The following is a 10,432-nucleotide window of genomic DNA, read 5'->3' on the forward strand; positions in this document are numbered from 1 at the left end:
ATTATTGCAGATGAAGGAAAATTTATAAATAACTTTGTCTAATATCAAATCACTTCTCCTCAGGGAAGATTAGCATCTCTGAAGAGAGAGCTTGCTAGGCCCTTTTCAGGGCTGCTCACCCTCCTTTGGTATCTGTCACTTATCTTTCACCTATGGCTCCAAGAAGATATAGTATGCACAGTGAACATACTTTACTAAAACTTGTCTTGGCAAATGACCCAAACCAGTAGAGGGGAACCAATAGGTATCAAACCCATCAGTAACTTAGGGGGATATCTACCCCAAGTATGTGAAGACTTTCCCCAGTGGAATTTGCAGAAAAGAGTAATTTATTCCATCAGCCACAAATGTGGCTGAAGCAGGCCTGCACTGCAGAATGCTTAGAACTTGGTCAGACATCCAAGATACCAAGTCACTCATTGCATCCTGAGCCATCATCACCAGTCTCCTTGAGTTTTGTCTTTTCACTGGGCTTAGATGACTCTGGAAGACAAAATGAGGCTGATGACTTTGTATAATTCTGTTTCACTTATGTCCAATTTATACGTGAGTCAACACATCACCCCCTGATGTTATTGGTCCTCATCAAAAACGAAGGATAGACAGCAACTACTTCTCATGGTGGACTCTCTGATCAGCTCTTCCATCTTGGCAAAAAATTATTTATTTATTTTCTTTAAAAATTTTTATCTTTATTTTATTCCAATAACAAATTTACACATAAGTTTTCTAAAGTTACATGATTATGTTGTCTCCCTCCCTTCTTCCCTTCCCCCTCCTGTAGTTGACAAGCAATTCATTTGGATTGTATATGTATTGTCACTCAAAACATATTTCCATATTATTCATTTTTATAAGAGAATAATCTTATAAAACCAAACCCCAAATTATATACACCCCAAAAAGTTATAAATCATGTTTTCATCTGCATTTCTACTCCAACAGTTATTTTTCTGGAGGTGGATAGCATTCTTTTTCATAAATCCCTCAAAATTTCCCTGGATCATTATATTGCTAGTAGTAGCAGTCTATCATATTTGATGGTCCCACAATATTTCAGTTACTCTGTACAATGTTCCCCCGATTTTTCTTATTTCACTCTGCATCAGTTCATGTAGGTCTTTCCAAGCTCTTTCTGATTATCTCTTATAGAACAACAGTATTCCATCACTATCATATACCACAATTGGTTCAGCCATTCCCCAACTGAGGGGAATCCTTTAGTTTCTAATTCTTTGCCACCCACAAAAAGCATAGCTATAAGTATTTTTGTACAAACAGGTCCCTTCCAATTTTCAGCTACTCCTTTTGAGGAGAGGGAGATGGAGCTTACAACTCCATTACTATCTTCTGCTGTCACTACCTCTCTTCATTTCAGTACAACCACCACACAACTACCAAAGTAATTTCTTTAAGTGCAGATCTGACCATATACTTAATAAACACCACTGGTTCACCATCAATTGTAAGACAAAATAAAATCTTTTTTATTTTTTTTAAACCCTTACTTTCTGTCTTAGTAACAACTCTAAGATAGGAGGAGAAGGGCTAGGTAATTGGGGTCACTTAGACTTGCCCAAGGCCACACAGTTGGATGTATCTGTGTCCAAATTTGAATCTAGGACCTCCCAACTCCAGGCCAAACTCTCTACTGTGCCACCTATCTACTCCAAATATAAATTCTTCTGTTTAGTTTTTAAAGCTCTTCATGGGGATAGCAAGGTGGCTCAGTGGATAGAGAGGTCCAGAGATAAGAGATCCTGGATTCAAATCTGGCCTCAAATACTTCTTAGCTATGTGACCTGAGCAATTGCCAAGCCCTTACCACTCTTAAACCTTAGAACTAATATTTAGTATTGATTTTAAAACAGAAGATAAGGATTAAAAAAAATAAGACCTTCACAACCCGGTCTCAATTTATCTTTCCAACCACTATATACATGACTTGGCTTCCCAGTTAAAGAATGGGCTTCTTGGGGGCAGCTGGGTATCTCAGTGTATTGAGAACTAGACCTAGAGATGGGAGGTCCTAGGTTCAAATTTGACCTCAGACACTTCCCAGCCGTGTGACCCTAGGCAAGTCACTGACCCCCATTGCCTACCCTTACCACTCTTCTGCCTTGGAGCCAATACACAGTATTGACTCCAAGATGGAAGGTAAGGGTTTTTAAAAAATGGGCTTCTTTCCTTTCCTTACACAAAATACTTCTTCTCTAATCCCATCTTATATCATCCTCAGAGTATCCTCCATTTCCTTCCAGATTTATATATATTTATATATATACATATATGTACATATTGTCTGCTCTGGTAGAATGTAAGCATCTTGAGGGCAGGAATTACCTCATTCTATATCTTTGTATCCCCTATCACCTAGCACAGTGTCCAGCACACATCAGGCACTTAATAAATACTTGTTGATTGATTGATTACCTCTGAAGCTGGCTCTGTGACTTTGATCAAAATGGTTGCTTCATTGTCTTCTCTGTAGAATGAATTTAGCAATGCCTGCCTAATGGTCCTCAAAGGGCTGTCAGAGTGAGACAATGGATACTAATGTAATTTGGAAACTATAACTATGAATGATGTGTAAAGTTGAGTCAGTCTTTGGGATTTTCACTTAGAAATGGAGTCATGACCCTAAAGAATCATTTGGGTCCTTTGTCTACCTCACTAGCTGTCCTACCCATTCCATTTTTTAGGCAGCCTTGCAATACACTAATAAGCAACCAAACCCTTGGGTTTCATGGACAGATGGCCAGTTATCCAGTAGTTAGCAATGGGCCTGGGGTCAGAGTGACCCACCAGGTTGACTAGGCTTCAAAGCATGGTACTGTTGTCCTAACCACCTGCCCCTGCTTTTTGAATAGGTCCTGGAGCTGATACAATCAGATTTCCTAGCAACAGACTGAGCCTGGCAACTGGAGTTAGCCCCTGGTGTATGTATGTATGCCTATATGCATGTGGTTGTAATTGTTTCTGAAGTGATTTTCCTGAAAACAAAAGACACGGGACAAAAAGAAAGGACGAAGCTCTTTCCTTCCTTCATCTGCCATGGGTAGAAGGGTAAGCAAGTGCTCTCTTTTTTCACAGAGGATGAATCATTCAACCAGCAAATATTTATTTAGGTTCCTTGCTAGCTACTCCAGGCATAGACAGCATAAGAGTAAGTTCCTACAATCTTAGCTAGAGATACAAGGCACCCACACATGAAAAGGGAGCTAACAGTGCCAGGCAATGTGCCATAAGGGTCAAATGATAGCTGTTTCTTAGGAATCAGAATCTCAGAACTGGGAGGTATCTTGGGGCCCATCTGGCCCAACACATAGCTGAACAAGAATACCTTGTCCAGTATCGATTAATGAATCAATTAATCTATAAGTATTCATGGAATGTCTACTAAGTGCCAGACACTGAATGCTAGGTTTGGGGAATTGAAATAAAGTACAGTGAAGGACACAATTCCTACTTGCAAGAGGCTTAAATTCTTTTTTTTTTTTTTTTTTAAGAAAAATGTTCCATGGTTACATGATTCATGTTCTTACTTTTCCCTTCACCCTCCCCCCCCCATAAGAGGCTTAAATTCTAATAGAGGAGATTACAAATATTTATATAAACATCTACAGAATAAATATGAAGAGAACAAATACTAAGTAGTTAATTACAAGGTGGTTTGGAAAGGAGGTCACTAGCCATTTAGAGGGGTTGGGAAACATTTCCTAGAGCAGATAATGTTTGGGGCTGAATCTGTTTGTTCAGCAGCTAGGTGGAGCAGTGATTCAGAAAGACTCTCATCTTCATGAGTTCAAAGCTGGCCTCAGATACTATGTGATCCTAGGCAAGTTACCTAACCTTGTTTATCTCAATTTCTTCATCTCTAAAGTGATCTGGAAAAGGAAATGACAAACCATTCCAGTATCACAAGGAATTGTGAATTCAAATAGAGCCTCAGATACTTCCTAGATGTTTGACCTTGAGCAAGTCACTTAACCTTGTTTGCCTCAGTTTCTTCAAGTGATGAAAATGACAAACCCCCTCCATTATCATACAGTTGTGAGTTCAAATACAGCCTCAGATACTTCCTAGATGTTTGACCGTAAGCAAGTCATTTAGCCCTGTTTGCCTCAGTTTCCTCAACTGAAGGAAATGGTGAACCATTCCAGCATCTTTGCCAAGGAAACTTCAAAGTGGATCATGAAGGGTAGGACATAACTAAAAGGACCAAATAATCTCTATGTGACACAAAGAAAGACAAAAAAGACATGGTTTTTGCTCTCAAAGAGCTTCCAATCTAACAGAGACAACAATAGGCAGACAATCATGTATAGTCTAGATGTACAGTGTAAATGGGAGGTAATCATGGAGGGAAGGAATCAATAGTGAAGTTGGACTGCAAAAGGCCTTTTGTAGAAGGTGGGATATGAGCTGAATCTTGAAGGAAACCAGGAAGGCTAGGAAGTGGAGGTCAGGAAGGAGAACATGACAGCCAGGGAGACAGCCAGTAAGAAAGCACAGAGTTGGAAGATGGAGGAATAGCAGGGTGTCATTCACTGTTGCTCAGCCATTCAGTCCTTACCAACTCTTCATGACCCTATGGACCATAGCACTCCATGCTCTTCTATCTTCATGATCCCTCCAACCAATACCAGGGTAGAAAGGAGTAAAAGCATAAGAAGCCTGGAGGGGTAGGAAGGGGCCAACCCAGTTGGGAAGGGTTTAAAATACCAAAGGATTCTATTTTTGATCCTGGAGAGAAAAGGGAGCCACTGGAGTTATTGAATAAGAGAGGATCACGGTCAGACCCATAATTTTGGAAAATCATTTTGGTGTCTTATAGAGAGCCAGCTTTATATTTTGGAGGGTCCTGAGTGGCGTTTAGTGGCGTTGGATTGAAAAGACCAGAAACAGAAAACTGAGAACAGCCATACTAGTGGTTAGCCCATAGCTGCTCCAACTTCATGGAGTTTTGAGTTTATTATATACTGGTTTCACACAAAGAACACAAAGAAGGAATCACAGCTGTGAAGGGGTTACAAATCATACACAAACCCATTAAAGTCTAAAAAGTAGAGAGATAGGTACAGGGTCAAGGGCCAAATTCCAACCACCAATTAGTAGAGGGTTAATTCTGGGAGCAGAAATATATTTCATGGAGATTTTTACTAATTGAGTTCTGTCCTCTTGAATTATAGGACTACACCTGGTCAGATAAAGTCTTGACTAGCTTTGTCTGTCTCCAGCCTGATTATCTAAGTAATATATTTTTTAGAGTTCAGCCTTCTTAATTATCAAGGAGAAAAATGGTTAACTCAGTAGCTGCTGGTCTGCTAAGGACTCAAAGCTTTCCAATAAGAATATTGAGAAAAGGTGGGGATCTAAAAATGAGTCAAAAGAGGAGTCTCAGATTTTTACCTTAGATGGCCCATTCTGTCTGCATCCTGATATGCAGTGCAGAAAAAATCATACACACAGTTTTACTTGCCAATGATTTTGTAATGGGATCCAGATAAAATATCTATTACAGACTATTTCTCTAAATGACTCCCAATAGCCTCCTGGAGGGGTCAAATTGTTTTTGGATTAACCAACTGCTGGTACCAGAGCTTTTCAGGGCTCAGGTGACCAGGACCAAACACAAAGACTGCCTTAGCCTGGATTGGTCACGTAGAGAATCCAGATAACAGGCCCTATCCTGACCCTATTTCTCCAATCTGCCTTCTACAGTGTTTAAGTATAGTATTGATTGGAGTGGGGAGAGATGTCAGACAGAAGAAAAGGCAGAAGATTATCTTAATAATCTAAGCATGAGGTGATAAGGGCATTCACCAAAGTGGGTCTGTGAGTGGAGAGAAGGTGATATATGAAAGATATTATGAGATGAGTTGGTAACAAACTGGATATGTGAGGTGAGTTTGAGGTGAAATAACTAGGAATCAAGGACAACACCAAGGTTACAAACCTGAGTGAATTATAAGATGGTGGTACCCTTAGAAGTAATAGGGAAGGTAGGAAGAAGGGAAAGTTGTGGGAGAGAGAATGAATTATCTTCTGGATACATTGAGTTTAAGATGTACCTGGAGCCATGAGGTAAAGGGGAGAGTGGCTCAGCTCAGTGGCTCAGTGGAAGAGAGCCAGTCTCAGAGACAGGCTGTTCTGGGTTCAAATCTAACCTCAGACACTTCTTAGCTGTATGACCTTTGGCAAGTCATTTAACCACCATTGCCTAGTTTTTACCACTCTTCTGCCTTAGAACCAATATACAGTATTGATTCTAAGACTGAAAATAAGGGTTTTTTAAAAAAGAGTCTATGGGACATGCAGTTCGGGACACCAGACAAGTAATTGGTAATGTTAGATTCGAAATCAAGAGAGTTTTGTAATGTTTAGTCATTTCAGTTGTGTCCAACTCCCCTTTATGACCACATTTGGGATTTTCTTGGCAAAGTTATTGACTGGAGTGGCTTGCCATTTCCTCCAGAAAAGGAAACTGAAGTAAACAGGGTTAACTGACTTGTGTTATGAATAAAAAATGAATCTTAAAGACTTTATATTGATATATAATTATATATAAGTATACTGATGTATAAGTATTTATTATAAAGAGAAAGTAAGAGAGAAATAAGGTTTCTGGCCTTTTTAACTTAAAGTAAGTCCCCAGTCCAGTTATGTCTGCTCCATCAGGTCCTAGATTCTCTGTGGGCTCTGTTTCACAAATTGGAGCCAGGAGGCCCAGCTACCCACATGATCAGGCCAAATGAATTAATTCCAACCAAGAAGCAGGCTTAAGTTCAGGAAGGGAAGGGAGCTCAAGAAACTGAGTTTCCAAATTTCCAGTCTGGCATGGTCCTTGCTGGGCAGACCACTGCTTACCAGAGATGGCTTACAAAGATAAATACTGGGACAGGCGAGAGAGAGCATCTTTCACAAGCCCAAAAAATGGCAGAGAGGGAGCATGCTTGCTGATCTTTTAAGCTCAATATAAACCCTCCCCCCAGGATCATTCAAATGGCGCAAAGTTTCACCTCATTTCTCATATGTCACATCCCCTGACTTCCATGACTTCTGTTGGTCAGGAATCTTACCCGCCATGCTGGCAAAATTAAGACACATGACTCTGTGATTCCTATAAAATAAAACTTACAGGATCTGGTGGTCTCCTAGATATTTAATTCACACACTTGCCCAGGGTCACACAGATAAAAAGTGCCTGAAGTCAGATTTGAACTCATGATTCTTTGTGACCCCATTTGGGATTTTCCTGGCTAAAATACTGTAGTGGTTTGCCATTTCCTTCTCCAGTTCATTTTCCAGATGAGGAAACTGAGGCACACAGGGGGACTTGCCTAGGGTCCCACAGCTAGGAAGTTTCTGAGGCCAGGTTTGAACTCAGGAAGATCAGTCTTCCTGACTACCGGCCTGACACTATCCACTTTGCCACCTAGCTCTCCCAACAGAGGAGTGAGAGAAGTTAGAGTTGGATAAGTAGATTTGAGAATTATCTTCAGCATGATGATATTTGAGCTGATAAATGATATAGTATAAAACAGGGTTGGCAAACCTTTTCCCAGTTTGAGTGCCCAGAAGGCAAATTCAAGCTGTCTGTGAGCCCCTGATTACCAATTGCTGAGGGGAGAAAGTGCTTGTTTTGGGCAGCTGGACAGAGGGGTAGGGCATGCAAAAATATCCTCAGGTGCTGGGAAGAGGGGGAATGGAGCAGCTTCCTAGTGCCAGCTCTGCAACATGCAGAATCTTCACCAGCAAGGGTAGAGAATATAGTATTATATTGTATAATGAATAAGATAGTATCTAGAAAGAGAAAAGAAGGCTGAGGACAGAGCCTTAGAAGATAACCACAGAGCCACAGTTAGTGGTCATGACATGGAGGAAGATTCAGCAAAGGATACTTAGATGGAACAGTCAGACAGGTAAGAGGAGAACCAAGAGCCAGCAGTGTCACAAAAACCTAGAGAAGAGAAAGTAATCCAGAAGAGGGTGATAAGCAGCATCAGAGGCTATAGAGAGGTCAAGAAGGATGAAGAATGAGGAAAAAGCAATTAGATCTGGCAACCAAGAGAGCATTTTTACCTTTGCATAGAGCAGTTCAAGTTAAATGATGAGGTTAGAAGCCAGGCTACAGAGGATTTAGACAAGAGAGAGAGTAGAGGAAATAGAGACACCTATTGTAGATGGTTTTTTCAAAGAGTTTAGCCAAGAAAGAGAGGAAAGTTATACAATAAAAACTAGCCAGGATGGTTGGATCAAGTGAGGGTCTTTTGAGGATGGGAAAGACATGGGAGTATTTACAGAGAGCAGAGAAGCAGCTATGACAGAAGAAAAGAGTGAAGCTTGTTGAGAGTGGATATGTTAAAGGAGACATCTACCATAGAAGACAGAATGGAAAGAGATTAAAGGGAAGGCTAGGCAAAGAGAAGGATCTCTTTTAATGGGAGACAGGGATGAAGTAGGTGATTATAGTGGAAAACATCTGAATGACATGAGATGAGGAGGAAAGGAGAAGGCGGCTTCCATTTTTTTTAGTGACGTATGAAGTTGTCTTCAGTTGAAAGGGTCTTGAAGGAAGAAAAGAATTCTATGAAGTAGAGGCAGCTAGGTGACTCAGTGGATAGAGAGTCAGACACAGAGTCAGGAAGACCTGGGTCCAAATCTGGCCTCAGACACTCTAGCTATGTGACCCTGGATAAGTTGTTTAACCCCAGTTGCCTAGCCTTTATCATTCTTCTGTCTTAGAACCTATACTTAGTATCAATTCTAAGATAGAAGTAAGGGTTAAAAAAAAGGATTTCATGAGGTGACCGTGAAAAGGGAGTACATTCTAAACATCAAGGATGGCCATTTCAAAAGCACAGGGATGGGAGATGGAAAGAATATTGTGTAAGACGAACAAGGAAACCAATATGGCTGGATCATAGAGTGCAGAAGGAAGAGTAATATCCAACAAGGATATGTTGGGTTTGAGATAGCTCTCAGATATCATGCAATACACGACACATAGCATGTATAATAGAGTTGTCCTTTGTAACCAAATGTGTAGGTCAGAAGCAAAAACAAAGAAACAAATATATAGCAATAGTACTTGCAAAATATTATATACCAAAATACTTATGAAAGAGCCATATATTAGCAAAACATACAGAGCATTGAATATAGTCATACATGTTGGCCCTGCAGTTATATTCATGAACTGTGGTTAATTATACAATTATATATATATGTATATATATATATACACTCAATATCCAATATATATATATAATATATATACAAATCTATCACTGAGTTTCACCTGACTTCATTAATAATTGCCTCTTTCAATTTTTTTTTCTTTTGTAGTATCATAAGTAAGTCTGGCCACTGACCAAACTGTCTTGCCACTTCTACCATGACTTTCTGATGGCTGCCTATCAGTTCCCACAGGTGAGCTAGTTTACAATCCTAATCTTGAGGAACTCAGGCCAACTATCACAATCCCTAGGACACTCCCATTTTTTGAATAGCCTTTACAACCAGAGTATTAGATCTGACAGATGCTACTTCCCTGGCCTGCAGCCCCAATCCTGAACTCATGGATAGTTCAGATGGGACATCACAGTCCCCTATGAGTACCCACAATTCTCTAGAAAACTCCCCAACTGGAATATTGGGTTGGCTAGGAACTGTGTCTAGGATCTTCCTTTTCTAGTTATTTGCACAGTGTGGTTGGGATGCAATTGGTTGAGTTCCTTAGTAGGTATTGTTATAGTCATTTTTCAGTCATGTCGGATTCTTCATGACACCATTTGTTTTCTTGGCCAAAGGTACTGGAGTGGTTTACCATTTCCTTCTCCAGGTCATTTTTTAGATGAAGGAACTGAGGCAAACAGGGATTAAGTGACTTGCCCAGGGTCAATAGCTAGTGTCTGAGGTCAGATGTGAACTTGGGTCTTCCTGACTCTAGACTCGGTGCTCTATCCACTGTGCTACCTAGCTGTCCTAGTAGGGATCACTACCCAATTCTGCCACTGTCAGAATTATTATCTTCAGAGCTAGCTCTGGCAGTCTCTCTGAAACAGGCAAATGGTTCCTTCTCAGAATCCACTTGGCTGACAGTCTGTCGTTATTCTCAACTAGATTATCAAAATGCTCAATAGGTAGTAGCTGGTTTCAGTGAATAGTCTCTGTAGGGCCATAAACATTTTCTGAGGATGATTTGTAAATAGACAGTTTGCCCAATCTTTCCACAACTTCACACAATATGACCTTTGTTATATGGATACTGTTATAGGATAACGGGATGCCCAGGTCCTCTGATGGTATGAGGAGCTGAAGCTGAATGAGTGTGGGAATCCCTAGGTGAACACTAAGTTGTGATGGTGAACACCAAGAACCCCACAGGAATATTTGTGACTAAACTAATACACCCAGCTCCAATATA

The sequence above is a fragment of the Gracilinanus agilis genome, chromosome 1 (assembly GCF_016433145.1).
Source record: "Gracilinanus agilis isolate LMUSP501 chromosome 1, AgileGrace, whole genome shotgun sequence".
Lineage (NCBI taxonomy): Eukaryota > Metazoa > Chordata > Mammalia > Didelphimorphia > Didelphidae > Gracilinanus > Gracilinanus agilis.